Genomic DNA, 19391 nt, shown 5'->3' on the forward strand with positions numbered 1-19391 from the left:
AAAGAGCTGGCCTTAAATTTCTGTTGTCTTCCTAATTTACAGTTTTACAAGGGGCAGAGGGGTAGATTTTTGTCCAGCAAAGACGGAAATGGTTTCTGACCAGTGAAACAGTTAACACCAAAGGTATATTGCCCTGTGTAGTATTAGCCAATTTTGTATCTGATTCAGCAATTTTAATTTTCTTTTCTCAAATTTTATATATGTCTATATAGGCACAGGCACATGTGTGTCTGTGCTTTAAATTGGTCATAACATCCTGTTTATGTTATCCATTAGTTAATCATGAATAAATTCATTAATAATGAGTTGATGTTAAGTAAAATCTTTGATATGTGTTTGTATTTGGCCCTTGTTTGGTGAATGAGGAATGATTGCCTATCTACAGGATTAGCTCACTTTTTTTATACATGAGCTTGACTTTTTGTTGCCTATAGAATAAAAGCTTTATGACATTGATGAGGGGGTGAAGATAGTGTCGATTACTAATCACAGGAAACAAGCGCATACTAATTCAAATTCAATACAAATTGAAGATTTTTGTTTGTTTGTTTTTTAAAGAGAGTGGGTGTGTTGATTGACACGTTGGTTGACCAGGTTGAAAGAGCTAGTGAAGATCTGAAGACAAGAGTGAGAGAAGAAAATTGTTGTAGACATGTATAGAAGTAAGATAGGGTAAAAAGCTTTGGGATAAGATTTGAATGGGAGACTGAAATGGCATGGAAAAGGTATGCAGGAAAACTGATGTATAATATGCAAAAGGAATCATGAAGGGTGGTAATACTGAGAAAATGAAATTGCGGCAATCGGTTTGATGGTAGATTTTCTCCTGTAGCCCAAATACCACTCAAGTTGAAAAACAATAAAATGAAGCATTGTTTCTTTGCACTGATAAACTGGAAAATTTTATAGGACCTCATGGGGCCAGAGGTCACACTGAATTTAAAGATCAGATGTAGTGAGAATGAGAGAATGCAAAGTTGAAGAGCTAGGAACTGAAATGTTAGTGTTGGATACCTTAGTATGGCAAATCTCGAGGTCATGCACAGGAGTGAGAAAGTTGCTGAAAGAGTAAAGTTAAAATTCTAAGTTATAAGGAAATGCAAAACAGCCATGTTGGATATGACATTTACATTGATATAGACATCATCTACTAAAGTTGGGTGGTGATTATAAGTCATCAGTGATATAAAAGCGAGTGACTTTATTAGTAAAGAAATTGATAAATATTCATAAGGGGTGGAGAGAAGTACAGATGAATAATTCAACCTATAAAAGAAAAGAGGGTTTTTTGTTTTGCTTTTGTTTGTTTGTTTCCAAAAATACCTAAGAATAGATTGAGAGTTGCAGAATAAGAGAAAACTTACCCTAACTTTGGTCCATGTCTGTCACATGCTGCATGAATGTTTAAAAACCAAGCACTGGGGCTTCCCTGGTGGCGCAGTGGTTGAGAGTCCGCCTGCCGATGCAGGGGACGCGGGTTCGTGCCCCGGTCCGGGAGGATCCCACATGCCGCGGAGCGGCTGGGCCCGTGAGCCATGGCCGCTGAGCCTGCGCATCCGGAGCCTGTGCTCCGCAAAGGGAGAGGCCACAACAGTGAGAGGCCCGCGTACCGCAAAAAAAAAAAAAAAAACAAACAAAAACCAAGCACTGGATGGGACCCAATAAAAACCGGGGTTCACAAGAGACACCCAGGATTTAATTAGATTTGAAAAGAGCATGGAGCAGCTTGTGAAGGAGTAGATATTATGAAGTAGTTTCTTTATAATGAAACAAGGGCTTTAGAGTTTAGGTGGTCCTACAAATTACACGGTTTAAATCTTTCTCTTCACTTGCCAGCCAGTGACAATTATTTTACCCCTGAGCCTTGTTTATCTATTCAAGAAAAAAAGGGATGATAATAACCTTCACTCCATGTTGAATGCTTAGCCAGTTCTTGACATGTAATTAGTCCTTCGGAATTGTTAGGTGGTATTTATATTCTGCAGAAGAGATCGGTAGTGGGCCAAGTAACCAGTGAGAAATGCAGAGCCAAGTTGGGGAAAGAACATAAAAGGGAATTGGTGGACGAAGTGTTCTGCATTGTGGGATGGAGGGATACTTTAAGAAACAGATAACATGGGCCAGAATTGAGCAATGCCAGGGAGAATGTGGTCAAATGGGAGGTTGGAAGAAATATTTTGGAGACAGAAGCAATAGGACCCAGTAAATAGTTGCAGGTAGTTATGGGAGAGAGAGGGGATGAAGGAAGATATCCAGGCTGTGAGCCTCTGTGATTAGAATGGTGATTCCATTGACAAAAGTAAGAAATTTAAGAAGTTCAATCTGGGAAAGGGGTATGGAGATGCAGGGATTCCTTTTGTTTAAAATAGAGTGACCTGGTGGATGTGGAGAACAAACGTATGGTTACCAGGGGGGAAGGGTGGGGGAGGGATAAATTGGGAGATTGGGATTGACATATACACACTACTATACATAAAACAGATAACTATGGGCTTCCCTGGTGGCGCAGTGGTTGAGAGTCCGCCTGCCGATGCGGGGGGCGCGGGTTCGTGCTCCGGTCCAGGAGGACCCCACATGCCGGGAGCGGCTGGGCCCGTGAGCCATGGCCACTGAGCCTGCGCGTCCGGAGCCTGTGCTCCGCAGTGGGAGAGGCCACAACGGTGAGGGGCTGCGTACCGCAACAAAAATATATTCCTGGTCCTGAACTAGACCTGCTGGTTTGGATGCTCTGGTGAAAAGCCCCTGAAATGTTATTTTTAACAAGCAGCCTAGGTGATTCTGAAGTGAACCAACCACCTGTCTAGGAAAATAATGGAAGTCATTAACTGGAGTAAATTGTCAAGACAGAGGGAGGGAGAAAGTAGGGGTGGGGATGGGGGTTAAGGGCCAAGATAAAGAACTTGGAGAAAACCTTCATTTATGCAATGAAAGGAGAAAAATATGCTAAAGACAATGTAAAAAAATATAAAAGAAAGCAATAAGGAAAGTGGAAGACAAAACAAGAGAACATTTCAAGCACTTGTGGGTGGTCCACAGTGCCAAATATTTTACAGCAGTGCTTCTTAAACTTTAATGCACAAACGAATCACAAGAATTATCTTGTTAAACTATAGATTCTAATGCAGTAGGTCTGAAAGGAGACCAGAGCTTCTGCACTTCTATCAGGCACCCAGGTGGTGCTGATGCCAAAGACACACAGACCACACTTTAAGTAGCAGGACTTTAGAGAAATTGATACAGCTTAATAAAGAATGAGCCATTGGATTCTTTAACTAGGATGTCAATGGTGACTTTTAACAGAGAGGTTTTTAAGATGGTAAAGAAGAAAGCCAGCTGGCATGGATTTAAGGAGTGTGTGGGTAATAATGAAACAGAGGCATTTATTTTGGACTACATTTGAAAATTGAGGCTACAGAGAAGAGAAGCAAAAAGCAGACAAGGATAGCAGGGTTCTGAACTGGAAAATTATTTAATTTAAAGAACACGGTGGGCTGAGATAAAGTAGGACTTGCTGATAAAAAGTAAATAAAATATATGGGCTTCCCTGGTGGCACAGTGGTTGAGAGTCCGCCTGCCGATGCAGGGGACACGGGTTCGTGCCCCGGTCCGGGAAGATCCCATATGCCGCGGAGCGGCTGGGCCCGTGAGCCATGGCCGCTGAACCTGCGCGTCCGGAGCCTTTGCTCCGCAACGGGAGAGGCCACAGTAGTGAGAGGCCCGCATACCGAAAAAAAAAAAAAGTAAATAAAATATATTATACACTTACCATCTACTGCTTAGGAAGATATAGATCCAATATTACTTTCCTTAACGAACTAAAAAGTCAATCGATAGCACTGCCCCCGTATTAGGAAGACCTTAAAATATTTAACTATCTGTATCTTATTCCCATCTTACATATCATTGTTTTCCAGTATTTTATTTCCACACTGCTTTCTTTACTTATTAAATTAGTTGCTATTGTTTTTGTTGTTTTATGTGAACACTTGTCTAGATTTACCCACATGTTTACCCATATTATTTCTCACCATGCCTTCCTTTTTTTTTCCCTCAAGCAAAGAAAGCATAACAACACCAAATTTATTTCACACAGAATCATTGCAACATTCACCATGCCTTCTTGATAATTAAATTCTTACCATGCGGGTGCAGTAAGCGTTGTTCTTCCTGAGTGGTCTTGCTACTCAAAATGTAATTGGATCAACAGCATGGGTGTCACTTGGGAGCTTAGTAGAAATGGAGACCCTCAGGACCCAGGTGTAATGAAGCAGAATCTCTACAAGGTCCCTAGGTGACTTATAGGCACATTAAAGCTTGCGAAGTTCCAAATGGGACCTGCAATGCTACATTTCTGGCACCTTCCAGGTAATGCTCACGCTGCTGTTTCTGGTCCAAGACATACACTTTGCAGCAAAGTTTGAGGTTCATTTAGTATCATTTACTGGTAATAATCATAGGTTTTGATGTTTGAAAACGTCTTTATTTTTGCTCATCTTGGAGTTATTGTTGAGGATGACATGAAATTTGACATCGAGATTTATTTTTCCTTTCATTTGAGAGATAATCCTCTGTTTTCTCATTTTAATTGTTTCTTTTGGAGAAATTTTCTACTCGTATCATTTTCCTTCCTCTATAGGTAACCTGTTTTTTTTCTCTCTCGATGTTTTAAAAATGTTCTCTTTGTCTCTCTGTAGTTTCTTTACTAATGATTTAATTGTAAAATTCTTTTTTCTTTGAAATACTGCTTCGAGTCTACTGTGATTCCAGAATCTAAGGGTTTGAGTCTTTAAAAATGTTAGCGTGTTCTTAGCTATTTTCTCTGTGAATATTACCTACCCCACGTTCTCCCTATTCATTCCTCTGGAATGTTTTTGAAAACATTTGGTGGCCCTTCTCCATTTTTCTTAACCTCTCTTTTTTATTTTATAGATTTTTGCTTGTCTGTATTGCATTCTGTATAATTTCTTGAGCTCTACCATCCAATTCATTAATTCTCTCTACAGCTGTGCTTTCTTTATCTTCTGTTTAACATCTACATTGAGTTTCATTCCAATGACTATATGACCGTATTTTCCACTGATACATCTCTTCCTAGTTTTCTTTCAATACCATAATATTTTGTTTCATATGTTTGGCTCCATCGTTTCTCTACTAAATCAATCCAAATGCGTTACGTTTGCATCCAAAAATTCCTCTATCAAATATTTCTGGAAGTCTACTATGTTCTTTGTGCAGGATATTGCTTATGGTGGCTTGTTTCTCGAGTAGTACTTCTCAGACTTCAACACATACTTGAATCATATGTGCATCTTGTAAAAGTATATGTTTCAATTCACTCAGTCTAGGGCAAGGCTTGAGGTTCTTCATTCCTAACAAGCTCCCAGGGATTCTGATGCTGTTGGGCCACATGCCAGTCTCTGAGTAGCAAGTCCTAGGGTATTTTATTATTTTCCATTATTCACTTATGTTTGAGGGGGATTTATGTGGAGGAATTTTAGGTGAACTGGATTGAAAATCCCTCTGGAAATTGTTTTAATTTCTGTCGGGAACAGTAAGCTGGGACTATTTCATGTGTATGCATGTGTGCATGCTGAGTTCTTTCACTTGTGCTTTTCAGGATCTTTCAAGTGGCGTGACTTCGTATGCCAAATGTGCTTTAGGGCTAGATTGTTATGAGCTCTCAGAGGAGAGTTTTTCTCCCTCCCTTCCCCTCTAATCCAGAGCCAGAATAAGAAAGCCAACATTCTGTGTCATATCTCTTTGCTGGTGGGTGGACATTTTCTATTTTACTCCATCATTAAAGGTGTAATCCTTCAAAAATCTTGATTTTATGTGATGGTGTCAGGTCCAACTTCCCACCTAGTATGAGCCAAAGACTTTCTCTTCTCTTCCAGCTTATTCATTAAACTCAAGTCCTCACGACAGCCAAGCGGTAAGTGACAGCTCACTCTATGGTTCCAGCCTTCTCTTCATTTTTTAACCTCTTGGCGTGTTTCTTATATTCTATCTGGTATTTCTAGATGTTTCACATTGGAGTATATTTCAAGTTATCTAGTATACAGTGTTATTGGAGTATAAATCTGCTAAACATTTAGGAGGATTTCTAAACAAGATGGTTAGAGGGTTTTTTTTTTAATACCTAATGTTAATAGTTAAAATCCTAAGAATCTGGAAGGTCTGAATTCTAAAAGACTTCCAAACAGGTGGAATTTTACTTTATTGAGGATTTTGTCAATTAACTCCACCATTATTACCCTGAATTTTTCCCTTTTTTACCATATGTGTTGGTGTCGTATAGACACAGCCTGAATCATCATGAGGGTTAGAAATGGGGTTTGAATTTATAAAAAGCTTAAAAAAGTAAGATGTGATGCCATGGAGACTGATGGTTTTTTTCTCTCTCTCCTGGGGAAAGATTCAGAACCAAAGTTTTAAGCACATGTAATTTCGGATGACTAAACCCAAGTACAGGTACGTCAACTGGGGGCATTTGCAAATGTGTCTGGCTCTGATAACTAAGACACTGTTGAAGAGATTATTCCACCAGTGCTTTATTCCCGTTTCTTGACAACGAACTGGCTAAGAACATAGGAATGTAGACACTTTATCTCTCAGATTCTTTAATTCTTTACCTGGTTCTATAAAAAATAAAATAAAACACAATCGAAGCAGCCAAGTGCCCCTCCCCCCCGAACTTGAACTATTTGGGGCAATCATGAGTGTATAATATGCTGATATCCAAGGACCATAGAGAAGAGAGAAGAGTGGACCCAAGTGGCTTAGAGTCTTGGGGGAATAAAAAGGCTCCAGAACTCCATCCCTCAGGTTGCTTCCAGAATATCTAGTGTTCTGCTCCAAAGAGGCTTTAGAACCCAAGGCTGATGCAAGCAATCCTGGGTAAGAAAACAGCATAGAGAAGTATAGGAAGCTACTCTCTAGTAGGGAAAAATAATGGGAGGAGAGCCAAACTATGAGTGATAATCTTAACTGTAGCAAGCAGTAATATAGAGTCAAGGAATTGTGTATTCCAGGGATGAGCAGGTGGGAAACGAGATAATATAGAGAAGTCGTCCAATATGCACGCTCTGGAGACAGTGGAACTAGCGTCAAATTCCACCTTTACCACTTACTAATGTAGGATCTTGCACCATTTATTTAACTTTGCTAAGCCTCAGTTTCCTCATCTATAAAAGAAAAGTACCAAACCTCACAAGGTTGTTGAAATCATCACGTTGAACCATAATGTAAAGTGCTTAGCATAGTACCTGGCATCTGCTGTGTGCCCCCAAATAGTCAAGATGATGAAGATGATGATAATGGTGGTGGCGTTAGATTTAGCTAATAGGGTCTGGACCAGAAGGCTGAGGATCCAATAAAACCTGTTCGTTTGATTGTTCATTCATCCACTTAATGATGCATCAGACATTCTGAACACACCAGATATCATTCTAGGTATCTGGAATTCCAGGCTGGAATGTTAAGCAGGGAACAAAGACTAATGCACAGACTGACCAAAGCTAAGAACGTACTACAGGGCTTCCCTGGTGGTGCAGTGGTTGAGAGTCGCCTGCCAATGCAGGGGACACGGGTTCGTGCCCCGGTCCGGGAAGATCCCACGTGCCGCAGAGTGGCTGGGCCCGTGAGCCATGGCCGCTGAGCCTGCACGTCCGGAGCCTGTGCTCCGCAACGGGAGAGGCCACAACAGTGAGAGGCCCGCGTACCGCAAAAAAAAAAAGAAAAAAAAAAGAACATACTACAAATGAGAGGTTCCATAAACAACCACAGCTCATCACTGGCATAACCTACGTAATCCACCAACAATAAGACCACTTCTGGATGATACCAGGTGTTAAGACTGAATCCACTGATGTGTCTCCTCACCTGTCACTGCTGACTTGGCTGGTTATGAAGACAAAGCTGGCAGTGATGGTAGCCATATATGGCAATAAGAAGTATTACTGAAATGTGATAGACTATAGTTAATTCTGAATCACTCACTCTTCTGCCAGGAGCTTGACTCTTCCTAAGGGTTATTCTGGTTCAATAGCAGGTGCTCCAAAATGCCTTGGAGTCTGATGCTTATGTCTGAGTGTTGATTTGGCCACACCCTAGTTGTAGAAACCTTAGCATATGAATTCTCCTTTCTCATCTTCAGTTTCTTTTTTTTTAATGAAGTATAATTGGTTTATAATGTTTTGTTAGTTTCTGGTGTAGAGCGAAGTGACTCAGATACCCATATCATCTATATAGATATTCTTTCTCAGATTCTTTTCTATTATAGCTTATTACAAGATATTGAAAATAGTTCCCTGTGCTAAACAGTAGGACCTCATGGTTTATCTGTTTTATATATAGTAGTTTTTATGTGCTAATCATAAACTCCTAATTTATTCCTCCCCTGCCTTTCCCCTTTGGTAACCATGTTATTATGATGGTAACATTGTTTCCTATGTCTGTGAGTCTGTTTCTGCTTTGTAAACAAGTTCATTTAAATCATTTTTTAGATTCCACATATAAGTGATATCATATGATATTTGTCTTTCTCTGTCTGACTTACTTCACTTAGTTTCATAATCTCTAGGTCCATCCATGTTGCTGCAAATGGCATGATTTCATTCTTTTTTATGGCTGAGTAGTATTCCATTGTAGAAATATACCACATCTTCATTATCCATTCATCTGTCAATGGACATTTAGGTTGCTTCCATGTCTTGGCTATTGTAAATAGTGCTGCTATGAACATTGGGGTACATACATTTTTTCAACTTAGAGTTTTCTCCAGATGTATGCCCAGGAGTGGGATTGCAGGATCATATGGTGGCTCTGTTTTTAGTTTTTTAAGGAACCTCCATGCTGTTCTCCACAGTGGCTACACCAATTTACATCCTCACCAACAGTGTAGGAGGGTTCCCTTTTCTCCATACCCTCTCCAGCATTTATTATCTGTAGACATTTTTTTGTGTGTGTGGCCTTTTGTGTGCTGTGGCCTCTCCTGTTGCGGAGCACAGGCTCTGGACATGCAGGCTCAGTGGCCATGGCTCCCGGGCCCAGCCGCTCCACAGCATGTGGGATCTTCCCGGACCGGGGCATGAACCCGTGTCCTCTGCATCGGCAGGCGGACTCTCAACCACTGCGCCACCAGGGAAGCCCTAGACTTTTTGATGATGGCCATTCTGACTGGTGTGACGTGATACCTCATTGTAGTTTTGATTTGCATTTCTCTAATAAGTAGTGATGTTGAGCATCTTTTCATGTACCTATTGGCCATCTGGATGGCTTCTTTGGAGAAATGTCTATTTAGGTCTTCTGCTCATTTTTTGATTGGGTCATTTCCTCATCATATTCAGGATTGTAAAATTAACTAGCTAATGGGAAAGTACACCGTATAGTAGATAACAGTCGATGTGCTGAGCATTTCCAGAGCCTCTCTCTGCCATGTTTCGCCCAAACAATACGGACACACTGCATCGAAGGTCTCCCTTGCTTCTGAGGTTGGTTGAATTTGACTAACAGGAAGCACTGGGTGGCTGGGAGGAGAGTGATATCAGAGTATTTATCTCCTCCTACACCCCACATGACCTGTATTCATTTAACAAAGTTCATAACTACCATCAGAGGTCCTCTCGCCATATTTTGCTCTCTAACTACTGGTAGTTGCTACCTCCCCACATCCCTAAGGTAGCAGTCAGTAAGTCAGTTGGCTCATCTTATTTTCTGGTTTTTCCAGTTTTGGGTTTGTTTCTTTTTTAACTCATTCCAATTGTATCCAGAACACAAAGAGTTCCTTGCTGAGCAATGTGGTCATCGCAGCCATGCACTAAGTGCTCGCCTGCATTGGTTCATCCGTTTTTCGAGGCAAGGTAACTTCTAAGAATGGGAAACACTGGGCTTTTAAAATGTATTATCTGTTGTTGAATGTATTTCAGGAAAACATTCTGTGGTCACCGAAGGTTCAACATATTGGACCTAGAATTGAAGATCGCCTTTTCTGCACTAGTGGAAAACTAAAAGCGTAAGGTGAAAAGATTAACCAGTTTCCTATGATGACAAGTTTTCATTTTTCAAGATCTGCTTTATGGAGTATTTCTTCCAAACATTGAATTCAAAACTCTTTGCCACCCAAAAAAAAAAAAATTTTTTTTTCTGATATTTTTGTCAAAGATTCCAAGCCCTTAGCCTTTGTCTTTGCACTATTCCACAAATACACATTTTCATATCTTTTATTTAATTTGGTTTGGTTTGCAATATCATGGTTGCATGGCAAAGTGATTTGTAATTTCGGAGTCTTGAGTTTTAACATTGTTATTCCTACCAATGAACCCTCTATCCTGGGGGATATGGTTTACCTTCTCTGTCTTTTAACATATTCATAAATAAAATGGGAATAGCGCTCTCTTCCTTTTTCAAAGAATTACTATCAGATAACCTAAGCTATCTTGTCTGTAAGTACTTTAAATAGAATAACTGCACAGTTTTCAAATAGTCTTGAATAAGCCTATGATATTGAAATAAAATCCAATTAGATACACAGGTCACTTACAATAGGGATTATTGAGATTAGCATAATATCAGGAGAAAATAATGAGAAACACACATGTTCAGGTACATTAACGCCCATGGTTTTTTAAAAAAAATTTTGTTTCTTTTTTGGCTGCATTGGGTCTTTGTTGCTGCGGGCGGGCTTTCTCTAGTTGCGGCGAGGGGGGGCTACTCTTTATTGTAGTGCACAGCCTTCTCATTGCCATGGCTTCTCTTGTTGAGGAGCACAGGCTCTAGGCACAAGGGCTTCAGTAGTCATGGCACACGAACTCAGTAGTTGTGGCTTGCGGGCTCTAGAGCGCAGGCTCAGTAGTTGTGGCATGTGGGCTCAGTAGTTGTGGCTCGTGGGCTGTAGAGCACAGGCTCAGTAGTTGTAGCGCATGGGCTTAGTTGCTCCGGGGCATGTGGGATCTTCCCAGACCAGGGCTCGAACCCGTGTCCCCTGACTTGGCAGGCGGCTTCTTAACCACTGAGCCACCAGGGAAGCCCCAACGCCCGTGTTTTAATGATAGATATTTATGTGAGGCTACGAAACTGGACTAATGGATCCAAATTCATACTGGTTTTCACCATCAAGAGTATGATTTCATGCAACAAGAGGAACACCATGTCCAAGGGGTTGGAAAAATACGTCTTTGTGTCAAAGTCCTAGATAACACATCAAAAATCTTAAGGACATTGTTCCTCTATTTGGAAATCCTTCCTGTCAAGTGATGCTGTCAGGCCACTTTCGCATGCTCAGCTGAGTCGGTGGTTTCACAGTGATCCGTGGCCCAGGCAGACAGCACATGAAATGTCTCCCATTCAGTGAGGGCTCCCAAGTCCTCTATAAAAATCTCTTGGTTTCTCAGCTCATGATCTTCTATTAAGAGATGAGAGTCATGCTATAGGCAAGATAGAATTTTGAACTGATAGTCACATGAGATGATACATGCAAAGGCCTTCACCTCACACCTGGGACAAAGTTATTATGATAATAATAATAATTAATTTTCTCATGTAAGTGCATCCTTTTCATAAAATACTGGGAAATAAAACTCATGGAAAGTATCATTTTTAATAGGACTAATATGATCCTCCCACTAGTATAATCCCTGTAATTATCCTTTAAAATCACTTAGATCAACCATGACTGTTTATGGTTTATTCCTCCGCAAAGAAGGAACGCACCTTTAATACTGTTGTACTCTTATCTTTACACATTTTAAAACTCACATATTCAGCTTAGCTTCTCCAATGATAAACACAAGTCAGAAACACAAAGGGAATAAGTAGACAAAACACAGGAAGACGAAAACAAAAAAAGTCTGAAGAATAGGTAGACCTGGACCTAATGGGAGAAGATAAAATGAAACCAGATGGAGATTTTATACCTTTATTTTTGTTTCACTGAGTGGAGCAGACAGATAATCAAAAACATTTCCTCACTGTTACTTTTCTAATCTCCTCTGTCACCTTCCACCAAAATATTAGGCCAGACAGAGGCTCTCTGTGTTCCTCATCTTCTGTCATCTTCTGCTTTAGAGAAACGTATGTTTTTATGACCAAGCTCTGACATGATCACTGAAAGAAGCTGAGTAAATATTTTTAAGATAAGCCTGGAGATCTTACTGTCTCTAAATCATCAACGGACAAAAAGAGAGAGAGACAGGGAGAGGCAGTTTCCTATTCAAACATGCTGCTTAAGAGCTAATGGGAGTATTATTATGATTGATGGACCAGAGTCTTTGTCTTCAGGAACACTTAATGGGGTAGGAACCGACCAATATTTACATTGGAGGTGAAGCCACGTTTTACTTCATCTGGGGTCAAATATTACCGAATGTGAAATACATTCTTCACGCTGACACTGCCTTCCTTTCAGCCCAAACTGGGTGTCTGAGAATCCCCCCAAATCTCCATTTGTAATACTCCCAAGCTTCAAAGTTCAGTGACTAAGGAGAAGGATGGGGCTGCTTCAATTCTAGGGTGGGTGACTAATAAACTATAGGTGAGAAAAGCGTATAGTTCAAGTGCTGAAAAACTATAAATGCTGTACATGGGAGCAAGTACACAAGGCCTATGAAAGTAAAATGGTCTCCACATAGATCAAAACAGTGGGTCAAAGATGAAGACTTAGAGAAATAATAGCATAATAATTGCAATGCGGTTCTGTCATTAATGATTATGGCTGGAAAAAAAAAAAAGGATGTTATGTATACAACCCTTCCAGCTGATAAACGGAAGACGATTTTCGTATCCTAGTTGATATTCCAACATTGAGCACAGAGAAATTTCAGGTCAGTGCATTCTTTTTCTTTCTGGTTTGTGACACTTGCATTTAAGTGAAGAGAACCAGGCAAATGTTTGAGATTAAACAGAAGGAGCATTCTAATGAGAGCTTTGGAAGGCTTCTCGAGGCCAAATCCATGCTTTCCATTTGATAACCAATTGCCTTAAGTAAAAGAGAATGGAGGCCAGCTCGGGACCAATGATGCTATCAGGTTCACTCCAGGATTGAAGATTGGCACCAAAGTCTTGCCTGTGTTCCTCCCTGCTTCAAATTCCTCCACTCCCATTTGTCTTTAAATCTACTCCAATCAGGGTTTTGCCTGTCAAAACTGCTTTCATCATAATCATCACTGACCTGCTTCATAAACCACAGCCAATTATTCATCTGATAAAGTTAACCATTCCCTTCTCCTGTGCTTCCAGAACATTATATTCACCTAGATTTCCTCCTGTCTTTCTGGGATTTTCCAGTGTCTTTGCTTGTTCTTCTCATCTCCCCCACCTCTAGATATAGGTGAGCTCAAGGGTCCCTTTGGGGGACTTCTTTTCCTTTCAGTCTACACTCACTCTCTCAGAAAAACTGACAATGCAGAAATTTATATCTCAGCCAAGATTGCTCCCCAGAAATCTAGACTCATACTTCCAGCTGCTTAAATGAAGTCTACTCTGACACCCAGAGTAGAAATCTCAAACCAAGCCTGTCCCTTGTTGAACTTCCGATCTGCTCTCCAAAATCTTTCCTCCCTCAAATAATGACAAACTCCCCTGACTTTATTCTGCAGTGTCTAACCAGCTATGCAATCTACCCAGTGGTTTTTCATTCCAATATATTTTGCACTTCTAAAATTTCTGTTTCTTTTTTTATATAATTTCCATTTTGCTGTTGAAAGTCTAATTTTTTTCCTTTATTGTTTTCATATTTACTTTTACATCCTTTAGCATGTTTACAATTGTTCTTTTAAAGCCTTTGTTTTCTAATTCCGTTATCTAATTCCTGAACGTATTTATATTTATTGATTCTTCTCTTGGTCAGGGCCACATTGCCCTGCTTCTTCGCAGGTCTCGTTATTTTTATTATGATGTCTTCCTTGCTGTGATTTTCTTACTGTTTATTCTGTCTGATGCTTATCGAACTTCTTGGATTCATTTATATTTTTCAGCAAATTTGGAAAAAAGTTTACCACGAATGTATACTGGACATATAGATACTAAGTTCTTGAGTATTTGGATTTTGTTTCCTCGTTATTGAGTTTTGTTCTGGAAGGAGTTAATTTACTTTCATATCATTTTGATAATTTTAAGGTGTGTCTTTGGGCTTGCCTGGGAGTGTGTCTTGCTATGCCCTTCTAATGTGTGGACTCAAATCGACTGAATGTCCATGATGTTCAACAAAATCTCTTGACTCCAGTTGGTAGGAAATTAAAGGTTTCACGGCCCTGTTCAAGCTCTAATCATTGCTTACCTCAGCTCCACAGAAAGTCTTCCTTGCTCAGTAGTTGTTCTTAGCCCAGGCTCCTGGAGCATCAGCTCACACGTGTACAACTTAGGATTCTTCAAATACTCAGTAGGATCCTAGGCAGATTTCAGGAGCTCCTTCCTGGCACAGCTCTTTCCCACTACTTCTCTGCCCTACAAATTCCCGCTGTGCATCAGTAGCCCTGCACTCCGTCTCTCTCTGCAACTTAGCCAGACCCCTGTTTTCTGATGCAGCATCTCCTTCCTGCACTGCGGTGCAGAAAAATGTCTCTGGACCGAAAGCTGGAGCACCCAAGGCTCTCACCTCATCCACCTCCTTCTCTCAGGCATCACAGAACTGCACCACATGACCCAACATCTAGAAACAGCCATTTCGTATATTTTGCCAGGTTTTATGGTTGTTTCTAGTGGGAGGATTAATGCAGTGCAGTCACTCCATCATGGCCAGAAGCTGGACTCTCTCCTTTGTTTTTTCATTCTCAGTTTCTGTTGTCAGTTTTAGAATTCCACCTTCTTCTTAAAAGTTCTTCAGGGTGTTACCTTTGGCCTTCTCATTTGATTCGTTCTCTAGGATGACCTCATCTGCTCTGTGGCTTCAATTATGAATATGCTAAGGACACCTTACATCTACATCTTCTTGCCAGGTTTCTCTTTCCTATGATTCTGAATATGATAGTCAATTGTCTATTGGACCTTACCAATCAGTATCTTCAAGTCAATGTCCAAAACTGAATTCATCATCTCTCTCCACAATGGCCTTTCTTCCTGTTTTCCTTATTGCAATGATCAGAGTTACACCATCCACTGGACATGCAAACCAGAAATCGGGTTTATCCCAGCCTCCTACTTCTTTCTGAGTCCTTACATCTAGTCAGTTAACAACCCTCACGCATTCTACTTCTTGAATATTTCTCAAAACCACATCCTTGTTTCCTTAAAAAACTAAAAATAGAACTACCATATGACCCAGCAATCTCACTCCTGGGCATATACCCAGAGAAAGCCATAATTCCAAAACATAAATGCACCCCAATGTTCACTGCAGCACTATTTACAATAGCCAAGACATGAAAGCAACCTAAATGTCCATCAACAGAGGAATGGATAAAGAAGATGTGGTATATATATGCGAAGGAATATTACTCAGCCATAAAAAAGAACAAAATAATGCCATTTGCAGCAACATGGATGGACCTAGAAATTGTCATACTGAGTGAAGTAAGTCAGACACAGAAAGACAAATGTCATATATCACTTATATGTGGAATCTAAAAAGAAGGGTACAAATGAATTTATTTACAAAACAGAAGTAGAGTCACAGATGTAGAAAACAAACTTATGGTTACCAGGGGATAAGTGGGAGGAGGGATAAATTGGGAGATTGGGATTGACATATACACACTACACTATATAAAATAGATAAGTAATAAGGACCTACGGTATAGCACAGGGAACTCTTCTCAATACTCTGTAATGGCTTGTATGGGAAAAGAATCTAAACAAAAGTGGATATATGTATATGTATAATGGAATCACTTTGCTGTATACCTGAAACTAACACAACATTGGAAATCAACTCTACTCCAATAAAAATTCAAAACCCCCCCACCATCTTTCTCTCTATCCTCAGTACACTATGCAGATACTCCTAATTTCTCCCATACATCACTGCAGAATTCTCCTAAGAACTCTTATAGAGCATTTACTATATGCCAGGCACTATATTACTGTATAGGTAAGTACTATTATTATTACAGATGAAAAAAAAAACTGGATCAAAGAGAGAATTTCTTCAAGGGTTGCACTGTTATTACTCGGAAGAGCTAGAATTTAGATCTAGGATTTAGATTCTATCCTCCAGAATCTTTGGTCTTAACCACGAGTCTATACTGCTTCTCAAACCGACTTTTTTACCTCTGTATCACAAATCTATAAGAAACTGACACTGACTTTTATTAAGTGTGGATTTGATCATTCCTGTCCTCTACTTAAAATCTTTCAGTATATTTTCATCTTCAAGGTAAAATCTAAACAGTAAATTCTCTGTGTACTCTATTCATCCAAGAACAAGAAAGTCCTCCCTTCCTATCCATTTTTCTTTGATATAGTTAAGCTCTTTTCATTATAAAATCACTGCTTACGTGTCCACTTTTGGGGAAATATTTCTTCACACCTTTTCTCTTATCCATGTCTAGGTTTCAAACTCAGGCTTCGTGTTCCCTTAAGAGGTAAGTTTATTGATACCTTACTATTTATCTCACTATTTCAATCATCTGCTAGATCCTGAGCTGTCTCTTCTGCATTCTGTTCCCAATGTTAGCACATTGGGAACAGTATTTGACACATTCTAAGTGTCCATTAAATACTTGAATGAATGATTGAATGAATACAAAAATGTGTAAACCCAGGTGCATTCATCCTAACTCAAACCTCTATGAAGCCTTGATGTTACCACTAATTGAAGTGCTAGAAACAGTGAATAGAGATTCCTTTCCATGAAAACAATGAATCACCCTCAGATGAATTGCTTTTAGATTTCAAAATGCCAGCTTCTTGACCTTCGGGGTATTTGAATGGCATTATATCATTAATTCTTCACAGAGAAGCATTTGTAGTGACAGAATACTTAAGAGTAAACAATTAGGTCTTCTAGTAGCAAATCATCTTTAAAAATGAAGGAGGAGATGACAAATGGTCATGGTGATTTCTCCTCATATACAGAAAGGTTTGGGAAGCAACCACGAAAGTATTTCTAGTAACAGGTACATTGTCCATCTATATCTGTCTAAAAAATGCTAAAACCCTGGTGTACAATTCTAAGTCATGGTCTGAAATCCAGCCTTAGATAAAATTTAAATCTGTATGGTTTACACAACTTCCTATTTCCCCCACCCCTACTTTTTCCTGTTTCTTTACCACTTTGACCCTGGAAGTATAGTATTTCCGTTCTGTGTCCATATCCACGTCATCTAGGAAAGCTCAGGAATTCATCTGGCCAAAGAATTTGTAAATTTAAAGTTTTTAATTTTTTTTTAAAAAAGTGTTTCTCTAGGAGATGAAATAGGATTCAGGTCTGTAACTTCTAGTTAGACATAATGTTCCTACAAGGGAAATTCAGCCAGTGGGGAACAAAAAAATAAATTGTCCTCTGCTTACCTCTCCTCACACATTACTTTGTTTGTTTTGAACATGAGAGAATAACTATATGTGCTAGGAAATTGCCCTGATGAATCCTTTTTTTTTTTCACAGTGATATCCATCCCCAACAATTTCTTACCATTTATAACAGTTTGTTATTGATACTAATCTTGGGATCTCCAGGCTGTGACACCAACTGTCTAGGGAAGGTAATTGGATTTGGTTTCTGAAATCCTGTGGTTCAGTGCGACGTACTGACAAAGCTGGTTTCTCCTGAAGATCGTGGTGATCTCTGCTCTGTCTCCACTCACTAGACATACAGGAGTCTTTGCTAACATCTTGTCTCATGTCCTCTTCTATGCATTGGCTTTTGCTCTCGCCCATGGTTTTTGGACGTGTTGAAATATAAAATCAGAGAGAGCAAAGGTCAACTCTCACGAGAGAGGCTTCAAACAATTATTTCTGTGAAAAAAAAAAGAAAAAATGTTGGGCTGGTAGCAAATCAAGACAAATGGCTCTAAGTTCAATCAGCATCCGACACAGCATCCGTCTCTTTCTTTCTTTCTTTTTTTCCCCCCAAACAAACTTCTTTTTTTTTTAGTTTATTTATTTATTTTTGGCAGCATTGGGTCTACATTGCTGCGCGCGGGCTTTCTCTAGCTGCAGTGAGCGGGGTCTCCTCTTCATTGGGGTGTGCGGGCTTCTCATTGCAGTGGCTTCTCTTGTTGTGGAGCATGGGCTCTAGGCACACGGGCTCAGTAGTTGTGGCACGCGGGCTCAGTAGTTGTGGCACACGGGCTTAGTTGCTCCGCGGCATGTGGGATCTTCCGGGACCAGGGCTCGAACCCGTGTCCCCCGCATTGGCAGGCGGATTCTTAACCACTGTGCCACCAGGGAAGCCCAGCATCCATCTCTTTCTACATTTCTTAATGAAAGTCAAGTGGGAGATACAAAGTCATATTGCCGTGATTTCTCGTATAAGCTCGATTGAATCCAACCTTCCTGATAAGTCGTATCTTCCCTCTGTCTCTGGTGCTCACTCTGTCTGCTGTACACACGTGCACACATGCACACACACACTAGGCACTGTCTCCTTGTCTTTCCCGCCACGGTATGCAGAGTTTCAGTGTTCGGCAGTGTGCTGGACTTTTGCACGTTTCCCTCCTCTCTTCAGCATGTGTGTGATAATGAGATGATCACAGATATGAAACTTTAAACAATCATCACAAACCTTGTCCAGCACTGTAGAACCAAGAGTGACCCTTTACTGTCCCTCTGTGTTATGGTTCCATAAACACAACTTGTATTGATGGTAAAGATGTTATCGCTGCCTTTGGAGTAAAAATATGTTATGGCCTTTTGGGTTTATAGAGAGAACCTAAGGAGTCAATACAAGTGTGTGAAAATATGCTCTTGTTTCGGACACTGGGCAGGTAGTTATTCCACAAGATGAGTAGGTATGTCTCCTGTGATAGGCTGAGTATACTGATTATCTCAAAGAATATACTTACTAGCTTTAATAAAGAGACAGTGGTTATAGCGAAGGAATTTCACCCTTTATTGCCCTACTAAAGGGTTTCTCCTTGCACAGTGGAAGCTGGCTTCATCCGTAGCAAATTGGTCAGGACTGTCTCTTATCTGTTCCAAAGAGAAAGAATTGGCTCATACCTACTGCCCTTTTTTTTCTCAGTGCATTCACATTTTATTTTCAGAGCTACTGTGAGCTATTCGGAGCTACTTTTGGTCAGCAATTCTAAAACCAAACAAATGCAAATTCCATAATTTATATGTACAATATTATAATGAATGGTGTGTGTGTATTTGTCAAATGCGGGAGTTTTTGCGCAGGATCAGATATGCCCCACGTATATATATACACGTTTGGGGCTGAAATTCAGAAGACAAGAGTTCTAGTGGTGGCCCTGTTACTTTATTTGTGTGACTCTGAGAAAATTCCTTAAATTTCA

General features: G+C 40.1%; 1 protein-coding gene across 4 annotated transcripts in view; it reads right to left on the reverse strand.

Moving 5' to 3' along the window:
- KCNJ2 (potassium inwardly rectifying channel subfamily J member 2) overlaps nt 1-19391 on the reverse strand; it is a 544067-nt gene that overhangs the window by 472178 nt on the left and 52498 nt on the right. The window contains exon 4 of one of the 4 annotated variants that reach the window (XM_060133890.1): nt 15562-17886. The exons of the other annotated variants lie outside the window; for them this stretch is intronic. The gene's annotated coding sequence lies outside the window, so the exon portion shown is untranslated. Of the gene's footprint in view, nt 1-15561; nt 17887-19391 lie in introns of those variants that run through there. 4 annotated transcript variants of the gene reach the window in all.

The sequence above is a fragment of the Lagenorhynchus albirostris genome, chromosome 20 (genome assembly GCF_949774975.1).
Source record: "Lagenorhynchus albirostris chromosome 20, mLagAlb1.1, whole genome shotgun sequence".
Taxonomy (NCBI): Eukaryota; Metazoa; Chordata; class Mammalia; order Artiodactyla; family Delphinidae; genus Lagenorhynchus; species Lagenorhynchus albirostris.